The sequence below is a fragment of the Patella vulgata genome, chromosome 9 (assembly GCF_932274485.2).
Source record: "Patella vulgata chromosome 9, xgPatVulg1.2, whole genome shotgun sequence".
In the NCBI taxonomy this organism is placed as follows: Eukaryota; Metazoa; Mollusca; class Gastropoda; family Patellidae; genus Patella; species Patella vulgata.
Genome location: NC_065887.2, coordinates 3,613,821 through 3,639,928, shown reverse-complemented (window position 1 = coordinate 3,639,928; position 26,108 = coordinate 3,613,821). Strand labels below are relative to the sequence as shown.

Here is a 26,108-nt window from a genome sequence, read left to right as displayed (position 1 = left end):
CTGTTGGGTTTCACAAATGCTATCTATGCTTAAATAGATCACATGAACAGATAGAGAACATGTCAACTGATTCCCGGTTCAAGTTGTGCTATTGTATTATATAATAATCAAATTGAGGTTCTATCAAGACGCTATTAGTTTATTAAAGGGAGATAACACCAACAACATTGTAGTTTTATCAACCAATAGTATTTCAACCCAACAGCCATGGTATCTGCTGAAAATCTGAACATGCATAGAGGGGCGGATTGGGGCCGGGAACCGGCCCGGGCTCCGGTGTCGGAGCGGCCCCTTTTACTGACCGCCGAGCCCGGAAAATTTTGAAAAATGAACCCCAAATATGCGATTTGATGGCATATCTGATTATAATCTCTGTCAAATTCAGCCAGCAGACCAGCTATCATCAAATTTTGCTGAGGCCTTAAAATTGAATTTTTTGGGGGAGGTACGAACCGTCGGCAGACGTTTCTGGCGTATCCCCACAAAACAGGGTGCAGGTGACTTAATAATTAGTAAATTTGCGGGCGACAGTGTCGGGTGAATCCGATGAAATTCGGAATCCCCATTGCAGGATTCCGAATTCCGGCCCACACCCAGCACAACCGGCCCAGAAAGTCTATTATACTAGCCCATTCCAGACTCCAGTGATGGCGTGGCGGCCCGTTAAAGCCACCGGTCACATACAACATGATCATCATCGCTCCATAGCCGGTCCAATACCGCCCCCCCCCCCCCCATATAATGTTCAGCAGAGAGAGAGAGATAGAGGGGGTTAACGTCCACTCGACTCAAACTAGGTCATTTCGGGACTAACACATGGTTGAATTTTTTATTTCAATACTTCGCTTGCACGTAGGGGTCTTTAGCTGTCGGAGTAAAACCAGAGGACCCGGAGGACCAGGAGAAAACTCTGATTTCTAGTTGCCGTAGCACAATTCCTAAAGATTCTATCCACGTCACAAAACTGTGCATTCTTAAATAACATTTATAAATGAAATGAAATGTGGTTTTATGGCACGTCAGCTCCAATCGGGCTATATTGCGCCAAACATATTATAACATTTATAAATCGATTCGTGAGAAAGATTATAACGACACCACGTGATGGTGTATATGACACCACGTGATTGTGTATATAACGACACCACGTGCGGGGATGTATAACACGTGATGGTGTATATAACGACACCACGTGATGGGATATTTATCGACACAACGTGGTGAGGTATATAACGACACCACGTGATTATGTATATAACGACACCACGTCCTGGTGGAGTATGGGCGTATCCCTTTTCTTGCTTTAAAAGAGCAACTTGTTAACAGAAAACATAACCCCCAGGTGAGCGGGTAGATCTATTTCACAAGGACAAACGCATAATTTCCTCACCGTCACGAGATATAAACAGGGCTAAGGTTAACCCTAACCCAAGACATAGCCCTACGCCTTACACAAATCCTAACCCACAATCATCAGCAACAATCACGTGCCCTAACCCTGTTTATATCTCGCGACCTTGTCAAATAGATTTAGCCCCAGGTGAGGTGTGTATCGTACAGGGTGAAATATCTTTAAAAAAAAAAAAAGATTTCTGTTTATTCTGATTGTTTGATTATTGTAAGTTTCGGTGGGCTGTATTACCATATAAACCATATAAGGTATACCACTGATCGACGAGAAGTGACATGGGGTTTAAAGATACATTATGGGAGATTAGACAAAGAGTTGGCAGTTCTCACTATAATAGTTAAAAACTAGATAATCTAAAGGCAATTTACTGAATATTCAATTCAAATTGATCCACTATGAACCGAGAACTAAGCGGTTGGAATTTTCGCCCAGCTTCGATCATCATTACTAAAGTCAGTACGATAAACAGCATAGTCTCGATTATCCATTTAATCGTTAAATCGAGAAGGAAAGTTATGCAGTAAATCGGCTCATAAGCCAACAAATATCTTAGGCTTGCGTTGACATCGAGACTTGATTATGGTCTGGGTAGGTTAATTAATTATTTAGATTACATATCAGGCCTAAAGAAAGACCTGTAATAATAGGCAGATTTAGCTCTTGCATAATGTATGTTTAATGTCCTACTGTTCTGCACCGACTGGGCATACACCATACAAAGTGCTATGATGGGGACATTTTGTACGGACAGCGGCACTACGGCCTACTCCATGGTTACGCCAATATGAACACGAGGGCAGAGATTTTTCTAGCCGAACGACAGACAGGGTGCGGAACAACGCCGAAAAACCTGATTAACGTTCTCGGCCAACGCACGGACCGGACCTACAGGTTAGCGAGCCAACGTCTTACTGACTAAGCCATCGCGACTCCCTTGATCAGAAAGAAAATGGCGGTCAGTATAAAACATGGCCGCTAGTCACGATTAACTGGTTTATTACACGATTATCACAGCAGTTGACAGGTCAGTAATTTCTTTATCAAACCCAACTTATCCGGATAAAACGATTTCAAGCTATGAAAATGGCTTTACTCTTTTCTTTTAAAATCCACTATTAACAGTATTCCCAGCACGCCCGCGGCTCTTTGCATTTTCAGCTTATCTCGAAAGAACATAACATTTAAAACAATGCTTTTGGCAGGAATATATTGCAGTGTCTTTTAAATCCTAAAGTTCAGCGTGGTCAGGGAATGTCCCGGCTAATGTGTGTGTGTGTGGGTGTGTGTGTTTGAGAGAGAGAGAGAGAGAGAGAGAGAGAGAGAGAGAGAGATATTTACCGTTATAGGTTATTTCGGGGTTAACATATGGTTCAATTTTATTTCAATAATTGACTTGCGCATAGGGGTCCTTAGCAGTTGGAGGAACCCGGAGGACCCGAGGTTGGACAAGCGGCCTTACTCCTTGTCACGTACAACCAGATAATCGAAACCACGCCACTTGACTCAATGAAAGACCTTATGATACAACGCGCACGCGTGAATCATTCGGCCACCCAATTATCGTTACAGGTGATACGGGTATTTAATACAATAATTAATCAACTATAATCAATATATTATAGTTTTATCCGTCATTAAGATCATGTAATAATTAATCAACTATAATATATTATAGTTTTATCCGTCATTAAGATCGTGTAATAATTATTAACGAGGTGATATCTCACTAATTAATACACGTAATATAACCTGACCAATTATAAGATAAAAACTGTCACATAATTAATACACATAATATAACCTGACCAAATATAATATAAATACGATTAACTTCACGCACTGTCACATGCTATGAGAACAGGTTTATAATGTCATACGTCAAATCAAACTTCCTGCTGTACTACATCAACCGGGATAATGAAGACTAGCATGGCTTATGACCGTCGCCATTAATTTTAATTGACTCTTAATTTTAATTGACTCTTAGTTTTAATTGACTCTTAATTTTAATTGATTCTTATTTTTTTATTCACTCTTAATTTTAATTGACTCTTAATTTTAATTGTTTACTTGACTCTTAATTTTAATTGAATCTTAATTTTAATTGACTATTAGTTTAAATTGACTCTTAATTTTAATTGTTTACTTGACTCTTAATTTTAATTGAATCTTAATTTTAATTGACTATTAGTTTTAATTAACTCTTAATTTTAATTAAATCTTCCATGGATTTCTGGTATAAACCCAAACATTGACTTATATCAAATAGAATGTACATTATCCCGCTCAGTATAGAGAAGTAGGTCGACGAGCCCCATTTCATTTCTGGTATCGCGCCAAAGTATTACTAACTGATTAAATACTTGAATACATGAGATAATATGTGGGTTTATAATGGGTGTTGATACGCATGACTGATAATTAACTGTGAGATATTACTAAAATATCTTTTAGTACAGATCAGCTACACTTCACATGTATAGATGACTTGCCGCTAACTGTATAATGTTATTCTCTCTCGGTCTAGTCTTTGTTGATCGACAGAGAGGGTTTAACTGAGATGTAACTAAAATATCTCTATCACAATACAAGATCATGTTAGACAGAGTAAAAGGATAAACCAGTCATTAGTTGAATATGGTAGAAGAGGCAAGGATTAGCCGTGTTTTCGTATCTTACATTAACAGTAAGTTGTTTAGAATGATAATAACAATGCTTTATAACGCAACTAGATTAACGGAGTACATTGTTTTAATATCGGAGACAATTATAGTTATATTCTAAAAGCACGACGTTTCGACAGGTGTCATCTTATCGTTATCAAGAATAAAACTAGTGATTGTATCCCATAAAAACCGTGTTCTGTTAATGTGTTTCCGAACACTAAATGTCACTTCAAGATTAGAGGCATGAGTACGACCAAGCATATAATACAGCAAGCAACAAGAAATAACATAAAATACGATTTCTAAATTATTTATACTTGTTGCAAGGTTTTTTAATATATATGCCACCCGCTCGCTCTGTGATTCTCTCTTCCGAAGCTAGCAGCAGCTAAGGGGGGTGGGGGTGGATGGCCGAATGGTTAGCACGTGCGCGTTGCATCATAAGGTCTGTCATTGGGTGCCCAGGTGTACGTGACAAGGAGTAGGGTCGCCTGTCCAACCTCGTGGTTTTCTCCGGGTCCCCCGGTTTCCTCCCACTGTCTAAGCGAATTATTGAAATAAAATTGAACCATATGTTAGTCCCGGAATGACCTAGTTTGTGTCGAGTGGAAATTAAACCCCATATCATGTCCTGTGGTATAATAAATGATATTTAATGTCTATTTATAAACATTTTATATACGAATGATGCAACATCATGTATACAATTAAAACTAGTTCACCGTAGATATCATCAAGTTTTGAGTTGGGTCAGGATATAGACTGATATATATATATATATATATATATATATATATATATATACTGTCATCAAGTTGAGTTGGGTTTATGTACCGTCATGAGGTAGAAGATAATTTGATAGATATTTTATTACATAAAACACTCTTTTCGAGCAGCATGTAAATTATATATTATTGCAACATACTAGGGATATAAAAAATGGAGTAAAGTGAGTGAAAATGTATAAAATGTGGAGGTCAAATACATAACAAGCTGATATATACATTAACCAAGTATGCACAAAAAATAAACTAAAATGAACACAGAGAGAGAGAGAGAGAGAGAGGGTGTGTGTGTGTGTGTGAGAGAGAGAGAGAGAGAGAGAGAGAGCGAGAGAGTGTGTGTGTGTGTGTGAGAGAGAGAGAGAGAGAGAGAGAGAGAGAGATGAAAAGTAGCATTAATTCCAACCTCATCATCTCTTGGTACGGACCTGGTTTGAATAAAACTTGAGGAGAACAAAAAGGGTTTGACCCAGATCTAAGAAGTCGAGTCATTTTATGGCTAGTGCAGATTCAGGATTATATATTTCACTTCCTGACTGGAAGGATGTGTTAAAATACAGACCCATCTTTGTTTGCTAATTTCGACACAAACTAGGTCATTTCGGGACTAACATGTGATTCAATTTTATTTCAATAATTCGCTTGTGCGTAGGGGTCTTAGCAGTAGGGGGAAACCGGAGGACCCGGAGAAAACCCACGAGGTGAGAAAGGCAACCCTACCCCTTGCCACGTACAGCCAGAGAATCGAAACCACGCCAGTTGACTCAATGACAGACCTTATGATTCTGCCCCCCCCCCATTCCTATACGACAAGTTAAAGACCACTAGAGGAAGCTAACGCCAACGTTAACGGCCGTCGATGAATTTTCTCTAAGTAAAGCCTAGCTTACAACACGTCGTACGTCCTACTACGGGCAGTCTACGGAGGAAATCTTTAGTAAACCCGTACGTAGACCTACGCGCCACTTGCACCGTAAAAGATCGCAGACTGGCCGTAGGTTTCTTGCTGTTGATCTGCGAGCCACCAAACCATACGACCCGTGCGTGTCAAAACATGTACGGCGGATTGTGAGCTAAGCTTAAGAGACCTTCCTACAAACCGTCCTGGCAAAATAAATTTTAGCTCCCACTTACAGATTGTCGATAATCGCAAACGACAAATAATCAGCGTGTGTATGCTGGACTTGACTATTAGACAGCATCACTGTATGACCAAATTGTAATTGTGTAATGATGATGGGGTTCATGTGGTAATTACTTTTCTAACCACGCTAGGACCCAAGGTGTAACGAGAGTTTATTGTCCCAGTACCTGACAGGAAGCAGACGTTCATTTGATTGAATTTCTTCAAAAGGCTAAAGTCAGACCATCAATATATTGGACGTAATTAGTTTCCGCCGTGAAGGAAACATTTTTCGTGTCTAGTAATATTTTAAAATATATGATTAGAATATATTCCTGACTATACATGCCAAGATTCAATGATACGATTCGTCCCCTTCAAACTCTATAACACAATCTAATGTTATATAAAACAACAATATTCAAGTCTTCATTCTTCAAATCATGGAATTAAGCAATTTAAAACATAATGTTTCTATAAAAGACTCATGATCTTTGGGGAGAGAGAGATAGAGAGAGAGGGGGAGAGAGAGAGGGGGGCGGGGGTAGATTTCAAGCTATGTCCAGATTTTTATGACCAAACTTTATAGCTACAGATGGTTTATATTTACTTCTTAGCGGCCTTGACAAAAACTGAGCTGGCCTTAACAAATGAAGAGCCTAGAGGAAGAACGATCTAAGTCACATTTTTGTCTTTTCGCATAAAAGGCAAAACAGACTTTTGGACGAGAATGCTTGACGCGAACAAAACAACAAGTGGGTTTAATTACAACTTCAAAATGATGTTTAATGCGAATCATAATTAACAGTACAACAACTGACTTCCACTTTTCAGCCAAATTAAGGTCAAATAAATACGATGGACTTGTATTTGTCCGGGGGGGGGGGGGGGCATTTCAGAAGGGCCTTGGTTCGATGTAACTCCGATCGTTTTACCTGAAATTGATTGTTCCACAGAAAGCTTATACAATTTGCTACCAGATGGCGCCATTAGCTGGGGTTCATTGAAAAAGTGACTTAGATCTTTCTTCCCCGGGGCTCTTCAACTAGATTTAGCCATTAATAGTGTGTAAATGTTTGATGGATACAGACCAGTAATAATATGTTCTATTATTTATACTGGTAGAATTTAATGTATTCGGAGTCGCGGTGGCTAAGTGAGTAAGACGCTGGCCCGCTAGCCTGGATGTCGCGGGTCGCTCACGGTCTTGGCCGAGAAATGTTGTACAGGACACGTGGGGGAGGGCTGACAAAGGCAACTGTCTAGTCGTTCGGATCGGGCGAAAAATGGAGGTCCCGTGTAAACATTGGCGTGCACTTAAAAGATACGTTGACAGTTGGAATTTGACATGAGAGTAGACCGTAGCGCCGCTGTCGGTCTTAATTTCCTTGATAGCTCACTTAATGGCGTATTTCCGTCTTCATTACCCCCATTTTATTATGTTTAACATATTGACTGAAAGTAGACACCGACTGATGGCTACACACCATAAATAACATGTTAAACACACTGACTAATAACACCCATACAATAAAAACAACACTATACACTTTAGTATCAATTAACATATTTTGTCTACGTTATAACTAAGTTGTAGTAGATTCCACAATCTATTTATCTCAGACGCGTCTGTTTATCTTTAAGCCCATTTGTTTTTAAACCGGGTGATGAGTGGAACATTTCCAATTATTAAAGATACATTATTGCAGGTTTTTTTGGTGTCAAATTTGTTTTTAGACATTTATTCACACAAGTCCATAAAAAACTCTCTAAACCATCGGGTGGGCGAAATTTAAATAAATTTAAACACCTGCAAGATTTAAAAATTTAACGAAAAAGTGGATAATCGATATGTTGTCGCCGCGGTTATCAAGTTCCATTGCTACGATAACAAACGATCTTCGCTATTTCTTCAAATAATCAGCTGATTAATTACGTCACTATTCTACTTACGTCATTTCTTTTCTTAGAACTGAATAGGGTATCATTTGAGCAAATCCCCTATTAGACTACAAGGGGACAGTCGAATTGAGCGTTCCAGAGTTGATGTCTCGCAATCCCAGAAATAGTGTCAATCAATATTCTTTGTGTTTAATTACGTCACGATTCTACTCACGCCACTTCATTCGTTGTAATTGACTGAATTCCGCGTCACTCGATTGCCTTTCTGTCAACTTGGAACGTTCGGGACTGACAATCGAGCACCCCCTGGACCAACCATAACTTCCTGTGCACGTAGCGAATAGGTTATAAAATGAGTGTTTAGAAGACAAGTTTAGACGTCACGTGTGTTCTATTCGCCAATCAAACGTGGTTTATGTTTTTACAGCCAACTCTTGAGAGAGAGAGAGAGAGAGAGAGAGAGAGAGAGAGGCCATTTCGGGACTAACACATGTTTCAGTTTTATTTGAATAATTTGTTTATTTCATTCTGGTATATCATTAATCAATTAAAGATAAATCGGCCTATTGCATGTCATTTTTCTTGGGGGGCGGGGCTCTATTCAAGGGTTCCTTTATATGAACGCCTATGTTTACAAGGGATCGCCCTGTAACAACGACTAGACAAATCTCTATATTTTTCGACTGATCCGAACGACTATACATGGTCCCTTGCCACATGTTTACAAGGGATCGCCCTGTGCCAACGACTAGACAAAGCTCTCTGTTTTTCGTCCCATCCGAACGACTATACGTGGTCCCTTGCCCCCCCCCTCCACCCCACCCCGTCCCCCACCACTGACAAGGGTGGATCACACGGGACCCTAAAGTTAGCGAGTTAACGTCTTACTGGCCGAGCCACCACGATTCCTTTTAATTGTATTCAGTGAAATATTAGATTGTGTGAGTATATCCCTTGTCAGCAGTTTATTACTAATCGACCTAATTACTCGGTGTATATACGTTTAGCCCAAGGGATCCGTTGTATTTAGCTAAAGATGAATCGACTCAGTCAACCGACCAGCTTAATGTAACAATAGAATTTATTAACTTATATTAAAGGAAATTATTGGTGCCAGTCATTATCACATATGTAATAGAACTGGTTAAACACGTTCCAAATATTATTTTAACACATCGATCATTACTACGATACTCTTACAGTCAGTCTCATATAACAACTTTTAGTCTTCGAAGGAATTACTAGTGAGCAGAAATTCGCCAATGTATCTGTTATCACTCGTCACTTCAGTCAGTTATATAGAGGGATAACACGTGTTTTGCTTTTGCGTTCGTCACTTCCGATTGTTGAAACATTGATTGCGCATCTATCGTAGCAATGATACAAATGCCAAGGGATCGTTTACGTGCACACCAATGTGTACACGGTTTTTTGACCCGTCCGAAATACTATACATTGTCCCTTGCCAGGACCTTAGCCCTGCACCACTGACAAGGAGGAACCATGTCGAAAAATCCCAAACAACTGTCTCGCCCATCACTGGACCTCCAGGTTAGTGAGTCAACGCCTTACTCACTGAGCCACAGTGGCTCTCCACGGTATATGAATACTATTGTATTAGGCGAAAATTAAACATACATTATGCAAGAGCTAAATCTGCCTATTGCAGGTCTTTCTTTAGGCATGAAATGTTACATAAACTATTAATTAGACATTAATTAACCTATCCAGACCATAATTAACTGACGATGGCTTGGCTGGCCTGCAATGTTTATTGGATTAGGTTCCGATTTGCTGTTCGACTTCCATTCATAATTTAATTATTAAATGGATAACCGAGACTATGTTTTATATCCTACCGACTTTAGTAATGATGATCAAGGCTAGGCGGAAAATTCAATCGCTAAAATCTCGGTTCATGGTCGATCAATTTGACTGAAATTTTCAGCAAATTCCCTTTATATTTTCTAGTTTGTAACTATTATAGTGAGAACTGCCAACTCTTTATCTAATCTCCCATAACGTATCTTTAAGAAGGATAATAATTTGTTCCGTAAGCATGTGCTGTTTGTTCTATGTTTTATGAAACATTAATTGTTTACATCGCCTAAGGGAAATTGTGTTGGTTATATCCGTCCCTCTGTGTGATAGACAGATAATACCATAATACACAATGTGCCACATATGTGAACTCTTCAAAGGAGAATTCGTGTCAGCTATCAATTGTTAGTTTGACTGGTGGGTTGTTGCAGTGATTGTATTTTAAGATCCATCGTTTTTTTTTTTCAATATCCTGTTTAGAAAAATATTAAACTTTTAATGCTATTTGTTGTAGGGTAAGTTAAATCGATTTATATTTAATCCATATTCACTTATATCGGGGCTGTAACGATTTTATTTTCACGGAATCCGGTTAAAGAACAGGTCATCCCTTTCCTTATCAGTAGTACAGGACGGAGGGTCTGGCAAGGAATGGTTAGCACGTGCGCGCTGTATCAAAAGATCTGTCATTGAGTCAACTGGCGTGGTTTCGAATCCCCGGTTATACGTGACAAGAAGTAGGGTCGCCTGTCCAACCTCGTGGGTTTTCTCCCGATCCTCCGGTTTCCTCCCACTGCTAAAGACACCTACGCGCAAGCGAATTACTGAACTAAAATTGAAACACGTGTTAGTCTCTCTCTCTCTCTCTCTCTCTCTCTCTCTGGCAAGGAACGGTATATATAGTCGTTCTGATGAGACGGAGACAAAAAAAACCCGATGCCCCGTGTAAGCATTGATCTGCGCGTAAATAACCCATGACATTTGGAATTCGATATAAGAGTAGACCATGACATCGCTGTCTTGATAAACTGTCCCTCAAAGCACATTGTATTGTGTACGTGAAGTGATACCAGATGCTTCGCGACAAGTTTTTGCTAAGTATTAATAAAATCACTAACACAACTATGTAATCAGATGTAGTCATGTCAATCTGATTAAAACACAGATCCTATTTCGTTTCGTTTTTTATAATTCAAAATTTCGTTTTACTTGTCTTTACTACACTAGGAGAGAGAGAGAGAGAGAAATGGGGTTTAAAGTCCACTCGACACAAACTAGGTCATTTCGGGACTAACATATGGTTTAATTTTATTTCAATAATTCGCTTGCGCATAGGGGTCTTTAGCAGTGGGAGGAAACCGGAGGACCCGGAGAAAACCCACGAGGTTGGACAGGCGACCCTACTCCTTGTCACGTACAACCGGGGATTCGAAACCACGCCAGTCGACTCAATGAAAGACTTTATGATACAGCGCGCGCACACTAACCATTCAGCCATCCAACCCCCCACTACACTAGGATGTGGAAGAGTTGTTATATTATCAGAATTCTGGTTGAAGTGTTGGATTAGCCAATGAAACGGTCTGTTACGACCAATTCTTGGCGTGCGATACACGGAACCGTAGATAAGCCACTAGAAACGTCAACGCTGGTTGATTAAACAATATCTGACGTCATAGGGTCAAAAGTCGCTCGCACGACCTCTGACGCAACCTTCCAGTACAACCGGTCAGATCTTCAGTTAGTGTAGGCCATCGAAAGTATAAAAAATAAACGAAACGAGATATAGGTCTGTATTTTAATCAGGTTGTGGTAAAGGCGAAAAGCAAAGAACCAATGCAGATTTCGTCACAGGTGACGAGATGTAAATAGGGTTAGGGCACGTGATTGTTGGGGAGATTGTAGGTTAGTTTTATGGTTAATTAATCTCATGACCTATGACGAAATCTGCAATGAACCTTAGCTTTTAACCAACCAAATGTAGGAAAAGGAGATGACCGATGAATCCCGCCTGACGAAACTATGCTAAGAACTAATGACGTAATCAGACTTCTGGTAACTGAGAATACCGATGAATCCCGACTGACGGAATTATGTTGAGAACTAATGACGTAATCAGACGTAGGATAACGGAGATTACCGACTGATGACACTAAGGAGAGAACTAATTAGGTATGGCGTTTCGCCAAGGGTTTTTGGGGTCATTATAATATTGAGGTGATATGCATATAAATATGTGTTACATTTAATTGCAACATGATTGTTCAACACTACAAACTGATTGACGGTTAATTAACACAGAATACCGCCAACTTGTCACCACTCGTCATCTTTATCTACCGTTATTATCAATCAATGGTATGTGGAGGAGATAATTCAATTAGCAATATTTACTGTTTTATTCTTTTTTAAATCAAGTTTCATATAAAGGCCATGTTAATTAAACAAGAAGTAATATTCTAGCATAAATAACTTACTTATACCCCCGTCAGACCGGGGATGGCGTCCTTACTAGGCCGTAGTGCCGCTATCCGGGCAAAATTGCCCTCATAGCACACTGTATGGCGTATGTACGCCTTCATTAGCCCAATTGGGAGCAGAACAGTAGGACGTTAAACCCCATTTCATTTCATTTCATTTCTTACTGCGCTGCTACGGCAACGGAAAATGGTCTCAGAGCGCTCCAAGATCGCCGTAAATAACGACCAATAAAACTTACATTGTACTTAGTATTAATGTTCTAAGAACTACGGGTAATGCTCTGCTGCGACCGTACGGCGACCAGAAAATGAACAAGGGCGCCGGCAACCATGAACGCAACACCAGAAAATGTCCCCCAAAAAATTACAAACTTGAAAAGAAGCCGCGTTTTCACAGCTTTTCAGGTAAGATAGCAGAACATTGGCGTTTGGTTTGAACATGCTCAAAACAAACGCCGTGACTTGGCGATCATTTGCAACCATGGAATCCACAGCATGATATCTGGCGTTCGTTTCCATCACGCTTTTACCACGCTTATGGCGATCTTGACGCGCTCTAAGACCATCTTCCGTCGCTGTAGTAGCGTGGTCTTACGGGGGTCTAATTAGAGAAACGTGTAAAGACAACAATACAACAACTTCTCTTATTTGTATATAATCACAAATAATTATAAACTAAACGTGGTCTGTTTTCAATTAAAGCACCACGTGTTGCGATCAGGAACTGCCTTCCTCCACCCCCAACCAACGCACAAGTATTTTAATCAGTTTGCAGGAAATTTAGATTTAAAACCCCATTTCATCCGATTTAAAGGACCTAAGTCCGTAACTCAAAATCCTCCAAAATCTTCAACATCGAAAACACGAATTATTGGTCAATTTAAATCAACATTGATGATGTAAACTTACCGGATAAAGATGAGCTTCTGATATCCGATATTTAAGATAAAATAATTTTTTTAACATTGGTACACGAATCGTGTACCATAATGCGCTTCAGTCCCAGTTGTATTGAGAGACTCGAGGGACGAGGCTAGACACATTGCACCAAATCAAATGGAGTTATGTAGACTAGAATAACTAGACGCTAGAAATTTGCACTCGATTGAGATTGCTGACTTATTTCGCCGAACATAACTGATTTGAAATTGGAGTAAAAACGGAAACCATTAAATGTAAATCAGTTTATATACATTCATATTACAGTATTATATGCGTTGCGACCCACTTTTGTGAATTTCTAGGTCCCAAATGTTAGCGATTTAGCTCCTTTAAAGTTCTTGTATGTATGTTTAGGATATTTGTACGCTCCAGGGAACATATTATAACAATTAATAGATTATTATAGTGGGTAATACGATACAATCTAACATTGACTGTGGTGTATTATTACCATTAAATCATTTGACATAGTCGCTAATGTCACCGAATAACTTACAACTTTACAATATTAGGTCAGTCGTCTGGATAATTGTGACTACTAATAATGCCAGTTTAGTTTTTCCAGTTATCGAAAGTTGTATCTGCTAAAAGTATCAATACACGGGAACTCCGGTTTTCTTTATATCACCCGAACAGCTAGACGTTTTCATTGCCAGGAACTTCGTCAGCCAGTACCTGGATCAAAATCAGGATTACCTGGATTCACCAATCCCCATCCGGTTTCCTCCCACTGCTAAAGACCCCTACGAGCAAGCGAATTATTGAAATAAAAATTCAAAAACCATATGTTAGTCCCGAAAAAAAACTAGATTGTGTCGAGTGGACTTTAAACCCCATCTCTCTCTCTCTCTCTCTCCACGTGCTACATTATAATAGTGTTACATTGTCCGTTTAAACCTTCGTATTGGACGATAAACTTTATCCATACGTAGAAATTAGTAGTACACGTAAAAGATCCACTGACAGACAGAATTGTATCGATGATATTCATTTTCAGAAATGAGAGAGAGATGGAGAGAAATGGGGTTTAACGTCCACTCGCCACAAACTAGGTCATTTCGGGACTAACACACGGTTCAATGTTATTTCAATAATTCGCTTGCGCGTAGGGGTCTTTAGCAGTGGGAGAAAACCGGAGGACTCGGATTTTCAGAAATGACTCGGGTAGCTTGTTTTAGCTTGACGATATGTTAGTCTCGAAATGACAAAATATCTATAACCTATCCATTACTCTGGGCTCTATCGATAAAAGGAATGCTGTTGTCAGTTCTTGCAATGTATAGTTGTTCGGATGGGACAAAAAACCGTGTTATCGTGTACACATTGGCGTGCACGTAAAAGAACCCTTGATACTTGGAATTCTATATAAGAATAGGCCGTAGTGCCGGTGTCCGGGCAAAATTTCCCTCATAGCACACTGGATGGCGTATGCCCGTCTTCATTAGCCCAGTTGGGGCAGAACACTAGGACGTTAAACCCCATTTCATTTCATTTCATTTCTTGTTCGTGATTAGTAAAAACGTAGTAAATTATATTGTTAGTTTGTAGTTAGGGAAGGGGGGGGGGGTGGAGCTGGCCGAATGATTTAGTGCATTAGATCATACCGTGTATCACTGAGCCAAGCGGTGACCGTCTATCACTGAGTCAAGTTGGGACCGTCTATCACTGAGCCAAGCGGTGACCGTCTATCACCGAGCCAAGTGAGTGGCGACCGTCTATTACTGATCCAAGCGGTGACCATCTATCACTGAGCAAAGTGAGTGGCGACCGTCTATCGCTGAGCCAAATGGCGACCGTCTATCACTGAGCAAAGTGGCGTGGTTTCCACTTACACCTGCGAATTGTTTTATTACAGGTGAATCAAATGTTAGTCCCGAAATGTCTTAGTTTGTATTGAGTAGACGTTAAACGCCATTTCTATCCACTCCTTCATTCCTTCCTTCATTCATCTATTAATTACAATATGCTAACATGGAGCTTGAGATCGTTCTATTATGTATTTATATTTATTATCTGGAGTATTGTTTGGCCATCATAAAACCAATTTGTTATAATTTATTCATCGCTATTACTAGTGAAACAAGTCATCAATCTCAGATCATATTTAATCTGCTATATACATCGTGTTCGAACATAGCGTGTTCCATAACAGTTTCTCATAAAATCAATTTCTATTATTCTCCATTGTCCTACGTCTGCTTCTGCCAATAAATAAACACGTCATTATGTAATTTGAGATATTAGGTTTACATTTCTGCTAGATTGGAAACAGTTTTATTTTTTGTATCTCACATGGGGAGACATAGTTTTATTTTTTATATCTCACGTGGGGAAACATAGTTTTATTTTTTGTATCTCACGTGGGGAGACATAGTTTTATTTTTTATATCTCACGTGGGGAAACATAGTTTTATTTTTAGTTTCTCACATGGGGGAAACACAGTTTTATTTTATATATCTCACATGGGGGAAACACAGTTGGATTTTTTATATCTCACGTGGGGAAACATAGTTTTATTTTATATATCTCACATGGGGGAAACACAGTTTTATTTTTTATATCTCACGTGGGGAAACATAGTTTTATTTTTTGTATCTCACGTGGGGAGACATAGTTTTATTTTTTATATCTCACATGGGGGAAACATAGTTTTATTTTTTATATCTCACGTGGGGAAACATAGTTTTATTTTATATATCTCACATGGGGGAAACACAGTTTTATTTTTTATATCTCACGTGGGGAAACATAGTTTTATTTTTTGTATCTCACATGGGGAGATATAGTTTTATTTTTTATATCTCACATGGGGGAAACACAGTTTTATTTTTTATATCGCACGTGGGAAAACGTAGTTATATTTTGTATATCTCGAGAGAGGGAAACCAACTTGACTGGAAAAAATATCTTGATTACTTAGTCAAAAAGGGAGGTAATCTTTTTTTTAGACACTTGCGTTAGATTTGTTTTTCTGTAGGCTGAATGTTGCTGTGTTTTTTTACACCACTACCTCGTTATCTACGTGTTTGTCTTGAAACTGCCACCTTGTTAATTGTGTTTTTCTTGACACCGCCACCTCGTTAGATGCGTTCTACTTACTTCCGGCCCACCCACTGGATCCACACTTAAAGTAGCTAAGTCTCTAACTCAATATCATCCCAAATCTTCAACATTGAAAATACGAATTATTTGTCAATTTAAAACAACATTGATGCTGTGATCTTACCGGAAAAAGATGGACTTCTGATATCCAATATTTAAGACAAAATAAATATTTTACCATTGGTACCATAATGCGTTTCAGCCCCAGTTCTAGCAAGAGACTCGAGGAACGCGGCTAGACATATTGCGCCAAACAAAACGGCGTATGTAGACTGGAATAACCAGACGCTAAGAATTTGCATTCGATTGAGACTGCTGGCTTATTTCACGGAACATAACTGATTTGAAATTAGAGTAAAAACAGAAACGATTGAATGTAAATCAATTTTTATACATTCATATTACAGTATTATATGAGTTGCGACCCACTTGTGTCAATTTCTAGGTCCCAAATGTTAGCGATTTAGCTCCTTTAACGAGACTAAACCACTTACTCGATATTATCCATAACATTCAAATTTAAAAACATGAATGATTTCGAGCGCCATTTGTAATTTACAAGGAAATAAAACTACAAAATAAAAAAACGTGTAGAATAGACCAAGCAGGTGCAAACTATTGCCGTTCAATTTCAACGAACATATTTGATTAGAAATTACAAATTAAAAAACAAAATTGAAAGTAAATCACTTTATATACACTCTTATTACATATTATTAGACTGGTTGTTACTTGTTTTAAGATTCTAAAGAATAGAATCATACGCGCTTTAATTTAGGGGAATGCTCACTAGTCCGTTGGTTCATTAGTCCACCGATATCTATTATTAGGCGTTGGGTTTGGGTTAGGGCTAGGGTTCATTAGTCAAGCGATATCTATTATTAGGGCTAGGGTTTGGTTAGGGTGAGGTTTATTGATACCCATATTTATAGTATTTCTTATAGCGACTGACTAGTGCACCCACGGACTAGTGAACCCTTCTCTTAATTTCTCCTGTTTTCTGTCATTACTCGACTACTGCCTAGAAAAACGTTTTTATCTTATTTTTATTCTCGTTATTTTGTCACTATTTGAACAGATTAAAACTAATATGTCGTGTTGCCCTAGTTTATAAGGGACAAAAATAACCGGGACATATCACGTGGCGTGTTCGATTGATGTATTTTCACACTGGAAAATAGCATTCTAATTACGCCACGTCTATGAAATCGTTCAAAAACTCGGATCTAATTACACGTGTCATTTGTTTTACAGGGAACTGAATCAGTATTACCGCTGTCAGCACTGCATCAGGTCAATAGATGACCTATAGTTATGTACGAGTCCCACATTTCACCTAGTTTGTGTCTTGGGTCCTAATGATCTCAGGGCATGTCTATTGGACAATAACACCCCTCTAAATGCGAAACAGGAAGTGTTTATCGCCTAAACAACAAGAGGGCCTATTACACAATGTCTTAAGCTCGAGACGATTAAAAGACACTCCGCACGTGATTTTACAGTGACATACGTTACGCGAGTCCAATATTTCACTAGTATAATGTACGATTGGCAAATACTATTATTTGAAATAATGGTACGCCAACATCAAAGGGTGACGTCACAACTGTATTTTAAATATTTGTGATGGTGATGTCGGGATCGATTCGGTCGAGGGGCCCGTTTCACGAAATTTTAACTAAGATAAAATCCAAATTTTAGTAATTTGATTGGATAGTATTAGATTGATTTTAGTGCTTAGCCAATCAAAATTGAAGTATCTACTAAAATTTTTATTTTATCTTTAGTTAAGATTTCAAGAAACAGAGCCCAGGACAAACTAGATACTTGATACTTAATAAAATAAAACCAAGTACGAACAATCCAAACCATTAGACAAAATTCGAAGTCCTAAAAAACAAAAACGGTATAAGCAAAATAGTGTAATAAGACAAAATAGTGTAATCAGCATGTGGACTGTTCACCGTGTACAAAATACACGACAAACAGTGGTAACAGGTGTCCGGAAGAGTAAGCTTACCCTGCCTGGCGCCACACCCGCCATAGCTGTACCAAGACAAAAGATAAATCCATAATAAAATTAAATCAGCAAGAAATCGGCCCGAAAGGAATTCGGTTAATCTATTTTAATGCTAGTTGTTCGGATGGGACGACAAATAGATCCCTTGTATACATTGGCGTGCACGTAAAAGATCCCTTGGCAGTGTAATTCGTATAAGAGTAGGCATAGCGGCACTGTGCGGGCAAACTTTCCCTCATAGCACACTGTATAGCGTATGCCCGTCTTCATTAGCCCAGTCGGAGCAGAACAGTAGGACGTTAAACACCATTAGTTAATGAGGTTCTCGATGTAATTATATACACGACTTGAGATATAGTTTCTATGGTTTCCATCAAACTTCTTTTTGTATCAGAATCAACACATATACGGCTTTCTTCATTCCATCATTCGCATGACAACAGCTCAACAACCAGGAGAAGGGTTGAATCATAAGGTCTGTCATTGGTTTCGATTCCCCGGGTGTACGTGACAAGCAGTAGGGTCGCCTTTCCAACCTCGTGGGTTTTCTCCGGGTCCTCCGGTTTCCTCCCAATGCTAAAGACCCCTACGCACAAGCGAATTATTGAAATAAAATTGAACCATGTGTTAGTCCGGAAATGACATAGTTTGTGTCGAGTGGACGCTAAACCCCATCTCTCTCTCTCTCTCTCTCTCTCTCTCTCTCTCTCTTTCTCTCTCTCTCCCAAGAACCGAGTTTATCTGACTGTTCCCCTTGGTTGTTATGACAGCCAGGGCGGTGATTGTATCTTTCTGTTTATAAATAAATATTGAAGAAAATTCGTTGTCGAGATCACACTTCACGGAATTGTCATAAAAGGAAAGATATTCCCTCTGGTAGAGATACTCACGAAGCAATGGTCATGAACAATACCACACCAGTAACCATTACGGTGAATTGCTTTTATTGGTCTATAAATTCATTTCCTTGCTAGTCAAAACCATGAGATAAAAAATATATTTAACAACTAAATTGATTTTTCCTTTCCTATGGCTTTTATTACATCGGAATATTACATACAGCAATATATATTATAAATATAATATAACGAGTTAGTAGTGGTAAAACTTGTTCAGTTGGCGAATATCTGTGTTATAAATATAAACCAGTGTTTTAAGTGCTTAAATAATTAGTTGGTTGCGTGTGTAGCTGGGGTACTTGGAAATAAAATTGAAAAGTCGATTTTTGAGAATGCTGAGACGCAATGACTGGCTGAAAGAGATTGATGTTATTAGTCTGGAAGCCCACTGTTTATTGGACACCAACTGAAAAAAAAAAATAATAAACATAAAAAAAGACAGGTTTGATGGGAATTTATAGAAATATTTAAGGTAATTCTGATATTTGTTAAAGAAGTTAAATCTATATTCTGTGACAGCTAGAAATGGACACAAATAAGTCGCAACGCATATAATAATGTGATATGAATGCATATAAACTGATTTACATTCAATCGTTTCTGTTTTTACTCTAATTTCTAATCAGGTATGTTAGGCGGTATGTTCGTCCAAATTCAATGGGAGTCTTTGGTGTCTGGTTATTCCAGTCTACACGGGTAGTATTCTCCTGTGGGATATGTTTAGCCTCTTTCATCAAATCGCTTCATTACAAATGTTGCTCGAAAGCATTCTGGCATGCGATTCGTGTACCGATGGCAAGATGTTTATTTTGTCTTAAATATTGGATATCAGAAACCCATCTTTTCACGGTAAGATAACAACATCAATGTTGATTTAATTTGGCCAATAAGTCTCGTTTGCATTGTCGAAGACTTTGGATGATATTGAGTTAGAGACTTGCCTACTTTAAATGGAACTGTTCAGACGGGATGACTAGCTATTAACATTGTCATCATTTGTCTGGAAGCACGCTGTTTATTGTATTTGACACAAACTGCGATCAAACAAAACAAACACTCATGTAACGCTGATATTTCTTAAGTGGTTGTTGAAATGAGATTAAATAAAATGGGGTTTAACGTCCTACTGTTCTGCTCCGAACTAGGCTAATGAGGGATCTTTTACTTACGTGCACGCCAATGTATACACGGGACCTCGGTTTTCGTCCCATCCGAAATACTAAACAGCTATCGTTGTCAGGCCCTCCGCCCTGCACCACTGACAAGGGGCCACAACTAAAGACCCCTACGCTCAAGCGAATTATTGAAATGAGATTGAGTCGTGTGTTGGTCCCGAAATGACCCACTTTGTGTCGTGTGGACGTTAAACTCCATCTCTCGCTCTCTCTCTCCCCCCACCCCTCTCTCTCTATGGTAATTGTTATATTGAATACAATTAATACGATTTATTTTTGGCTGTATGATATTTATAGAAATCTTGGCTCATGACAAGTTGTATTCTACACAATGATGTCTTGCTATTGACAATGTTAACAATGGTATTACAGATCCATATGTTGATGGAACCTGCAAGAATATTTCTTATGTTTCATTCCTGGTAGAACTTCTCTTCTAAAGAGTAATATCACACTCTCAGGAATCTCATTAAACTATTTCCATTCGGTTTTTGGGGTTTTTATATTTCCTATACTTTCGTTGGCTTCTACAACGGAGAACGCACGGTCTTGTACATTTAAGCACATATTATGACGTCATATATGGATTGTGGGTTAGGGTAAGGTTAGGGTAAGGGCTAGGACATGCAGATTTTGTCAAAGTCTCAAGATGTAAACAGGGCTAGCCCTAACTCTAACCTTGGGCCAAGCCTAACCCTAACCCTAACCCACAATCCACATATGCCGTCATGATATGTGCAGGACCGTCTCCGATCTAGAGTTCTCCGTCTACTACATGAAGATCTGACCAGTTGTAGTGGGAGGTAGTGTCAAGGGTCATACGAGCTGCTTTTGACCTATGTCGTCAGACATTTGATTAACCAATCAGCGTTGATGTTTCTAGTAGGATACCCACAGTTCCGAACATAGCACGCCAATACCTCGCCGTAACAGACCGCTTCATTGGCTAATCCCTCACATATTCCAGTACGCGGATTATATAACAACTCTTCCAGATCCTAGTGTAGTAAAGACAAGTAAAACGACACTTTGAACTATAAAAAAAAACGAAACGAAAAAGGATCTGTGGTTTAATTCGATCCCACTTTCTGTTGCGTTCTGGTAAATGTAACATGTTTATGACTTTTCCAGTTTCTTCAAGAACAACCAATCGTTTTCAATGGATGCCATCCGACCTTGAATGATGACGTTCATAAAAAAAAAATGTAGCCTATAGCGTGTCGGAGCAATCTTTACTTTTTAAAGATTAAGATTTAAAAATAGACCAAATAATACATTGATTTTACAGAAAATGTTTTTAAAGGGACGGTTTTTGTTTTTCTGCTGAAATACGTGTGGAACACCATGGTGTGATAATGAAATGAAATGGGTTTTAACTTGAACGTCCTACTTTTCTGTTCCGCCTGGGGTACTGAAGATGGGCATCTTGCAGTGTGCTATGAGGGAAATTTTGCCCGGACAGGAGCGCTACGGCCTACTCTTATATCGAATTCCATCTGCCAAGGGATCTTTAACGTGCACCCAATATGTACACTGGACCTCAGTTTTCCGTACCATCCAAACGACTAGACAGCTGTCCTTGTCAAGTCATCCGTCCTGTACCACTGACAAAGGGAAACCACTCTCGATGATCTTTCTCGGTCAACACCGGGAGCCAACACCCGTCTTCATTAGGGCAGTCGGAGCAGAACAGTAGGACGTTAAACCCATTTCATTTCATCTTCATTTAAATGTGTATAATGGTATTGATTCCCTTTAATATTCAATAAAATATGTAAGTTTAGTAGCTCCCCTTTAATGTTCATTACAAAAGATAATGAATTTTATTTCATGATGGAATACCGCGTTTTATCAGTGAAATAAAAGTGTTATTCCACTGGCTAGCAGTAGTCCATGTTGTTTTTACCTAAAATGATTGTAAAATCATAAAATAAATAGAACATTTGTCGTTTTGTCGTGAATAACATATTTTATTTCATCTCTAAGCAAGAAATCGTGAAAATATAAGTTTTCTTGCTTCTCGATGAAATAAAATATGTTATTCACGACAAAACGACAAATATCCTCTTTGTATTGATATTTGATTCTTTAAGAATACCGCTATTTGTTTGTGTTATTGAGATTGAAGAAAGCCGATTGTCAGCCTAATCTAAGTTATTAGCCTAGTAATTCTATCCTAGTATTATTATGCACAAATAATGTCTTTAACCTTCAAATATAATGCGCGAATCGTGTTATGTGCATTTATTGTGACTTGAATTACATCCTTAACACACACGGTAGATTATAAAACACTTAGGGGAGAGAAGTGAGTTACTAGTGTGTGATTATATTACATTGTAGAGTATAAAACAGTTAGGGGACAGAAATGGGTTATTAGTGTGTAGATTACACACACTGCAAATTATAAAACAGTTAGGAGAGAGAAGTGGGTTACTTGTGTAGGTCCAGTGAGTGGATATATATCAAATACACAACAGTTTAGAGGAATGTGAATGATTCGTGTTGAATTGTGATCATTAATTTGCTTAATGATAAAGGAGGTAAAAGGAGAGAGAGGGAGAAGTGAGTTACTAGTGATGAGCGGATGGATAGTTTACTAGAATGTGAATGATTCGTGTTGAAATGTAATTGTGATCATTGATAGAGGAGGCGTCTTCACTTGTTTAATAACAAACCGATACTGTAAAGAAACGATACAGTACTATATAACATGATGTCACTGATTGATGTACCGCCATGATTAAATTAGGGACCCACTTGTGTCGTTAATTAACTTTATTCTGTAACGCCTAGTAGGCTACTATACTCTTGGGCTGTTTGAAGATCTTACGATAGTTTCAACTTGTTAATGTAATGACGTTCAGATAATATTACAGTCGTTTGTCATCTTGTATTGAAGCAATGGCATATAGAATCGGTTTTCTGTGTTATAATATGTTGCAAGTTTGTTAATGTTTTGTGTAGCTGTATTATGATACAAGGTGGTTTTTGTCTTGGTTTGAGTCAACTGGCGTGGTTTCGATTCCCAGGTTGTACATGACAGGGAGTAAGGTCGTGTCCAACCTCCGATTGAATATAATTGAACCATTATTAGTCCCGAAATGACCGAGTTTGTCTCCCTCTCTCTCTCTGGTTGTGCAGTTGTATTATGGTACAAGTTAATATTTTGTGTTTTATTTAGCGCTGGGTCACTAACCAGAAGGTACCCGGATCGAACCCGTCTTAGGCGAGAAAAAGATTTTCCAGTCCAACACGCTTAAGACCCCCCCCCCCCCTTGACAATTACAGATCGACATAAGAGTAGGCCGCAACGTGACAAAAATTACTCATAGCATATTATGCCGGGGAGCCACAGTGGCTAAGTAGGTAAGACGCCGGCTCGTTAGTCTGAAGGTCACGTGTTCGATCCCTGCTGCATTGACATAGAAAGTTTATCAGGATTTTCCGACGTGGTTTCCCCTTGTCAATGGTGCAGGGCGGAGGGTCTGACAAGGACAGCTGACTAGTCGTTCGGATGGGACGAAATACCGAGGTGCCGTGTACACATTGGCGTGCACGTAAAAGATATTTTGCCAGTTGCAATTCGATATAAGAGTAGGCCATAGTGCCGCTGCCCAGGCAAAATTTTCCTCGTATGCCCGTCTTCATTAGATATTTATTTGAAGGATAGTTGTTTAACTTTATAATCGGCGAACGATATATATTTGAAGGAAGTGTCATATTTCTATTGTTAAATAAGGAAAGTTTTGATATTTATAATCTGCAAGTTTCATTGAAATCGATTGGTAATTTCCGTCTGTAGCCGTGACACATGAAATGTGTGGTGATCTGATATCCCGGAAACCGCTAACCGGAAGTGACCGAACCTTTGGCTACTTTGAGATATTATTAATGTGATCATAATCTGCGAGTTTCATTGAAATTAGTTGATTATTGCGGACTGTAGCCGTGCCACATGAAATGTGTGGTAACCCCCCATATCTCGGAAACCCCGAACCGGAAGTGGCCGAAAGTTTGGCTACTCAGAGATATGATCAATTTTATCATAATCTGTAAGTTTCATTTAAATCGGGTAACCATTGCGGTCTGTAGTCGTAAGGCTATTATGAAATTCTTGCTTACCACATGTGGTAAATGGCCACTGCCTTTATAGACACATAAATTGATATGGCTTCATTCAAGATGTCAACATTGTGGCGTTCGTTTATAATTCAAGATGCCGGCATTGTGACGTAGGTTCAGCATTCCACATGTCAACATCGTGACGTATGTCTAGAAGATGCGCAGTGGACAAAGGTTGATCAAGGAATTAGTCTGGAGGGCGGTAGAAACCTTACCATGTTTAAATTTCTTAGAACTGGTGGTTTAGAAATATATCTAAGGTTTCCATCCTGGGGCTTCTGTAATTGTCGTCCACAGCAGTCCCATTTCAGTAAAATGTAGTCGCGATCAGCCACACTGTAAACATGTTAGTTGTTGTTATCTGGTTAAACGAGACTATAAGATGATAAAAACGTAATGAAACTCCAATGACGTCACCATTTGATCGGAAATTAATTCAAACATTTCCATTTAAATCTAAGATATATGTATAGATTTTACCGTATAATTCATGTATTCTAGAAAAATACATTTATGGATATTGATCGGGTCATACGGCCATTTATATGTGACATGAGTTCAATCCCGGGCTTGTTTAGTACGTCACAGGGAGTAAAGGCTGAACATCATTTCCATCTTGTATAACATGAAATAAATAGTATCTAGCGGACGTTAAATCTCTCTCTCTCTCTCTCTCTGTCTCTCTCTCTCTCTTGTTACATGATTCCGCACATATAGCTTTTTTTGTAATTTGTGAAGTTGCTGGTGGATAGAATAAATATAACTGAGATATGTTTCATAGCTGACAAATTTTAATGTTAATTTGTTAAAAAAAAAAACTGGGTTAATGAAATCGGAGCATGAGAAGTTGTTCTTGGTATAAAACCACTCTCTATCTTTAAAGCATAAAGCGTTTTTCTTCCAGATGTTTTCCATCGTTGGTTTCCATACGACTATTCCACCGGATCAACCGATTCGTGGTGTCGCATATGCACTAAAGCCCTATTTACACTGGCATCAATATAGAAATTCCACCTTCTCAAGATCAGCCGACTCGTTTTGCAAACAATACAATAAAGCCCCATTCACACTGGCACCAAACGAATGAAATATCAGTCGATATAAATTGTGATCGTTCGAACCAAAAGAAAATTACACGGAACAAAACGTTTTGTCGAACGACCTTTTACTTCTGACGTATGAACACTATAGCCAATTTTCAATGTCCATGTTCATGCATGAAGGCCATCTTCCGTTTCGTAGAGAGAGAGAGAAAGAGATAGAGAGAGAGAGGGGGGGGTAACATCACTCGACAGAAACTAGGCCATTTCGGGACTAACACATGATTCAGTTTTATTTCAATAATTCGCTTGCGCGTAGGAGTCGTTAGCAGTAGAAGGAAACCGAAGAAAACTCACGAGGTTGGACAGGCAACCCTACTCCTTGTCACGTACAACCGGAAATTGAAATGGAGTTTAATGTTCTACTGTTCTGCACCAACTGGGCTAATGAAGACGGGCGTACGGGGCAGAAAAGTAGGGTGTTTAATCCAATTTCATTTTGTTTCATTTCGTCCAACGTTTCTGCACTGACTTCGCCAATGACGACGGGACGCCCGTGTGAATCGCGCCTTAATAGGTTATAGAAAAGAATTTATGCGGGAAGCACGAGTGAATAGCG

At 38.9% G+C, this 26,108-nt stretch overlaps 1 long non-coding RNA gene across 1 annotated transcript in view; it reads left to right on the top strand.

Moving 5' to 3' along the window:
• The first annotated feature begins 3,794 nt into the window (after positions 1 to 3,794).
• LOC126831611 (uncharacterized) overlaps positions 3,795 to 26,108 on the top strand; it is a 35,766-nt gene continuing 13,452 nt past the window's right edge. The window contains exon 1 of the long non-coding RNA XR_007684215.2: positions 3,795 to 4,097. This is a non-coding gene — a long non-coding RNA (uncharacterized LOC126831611). The remainder of the gene's footprint in view (positions 4,098 to 26,108) is intronic.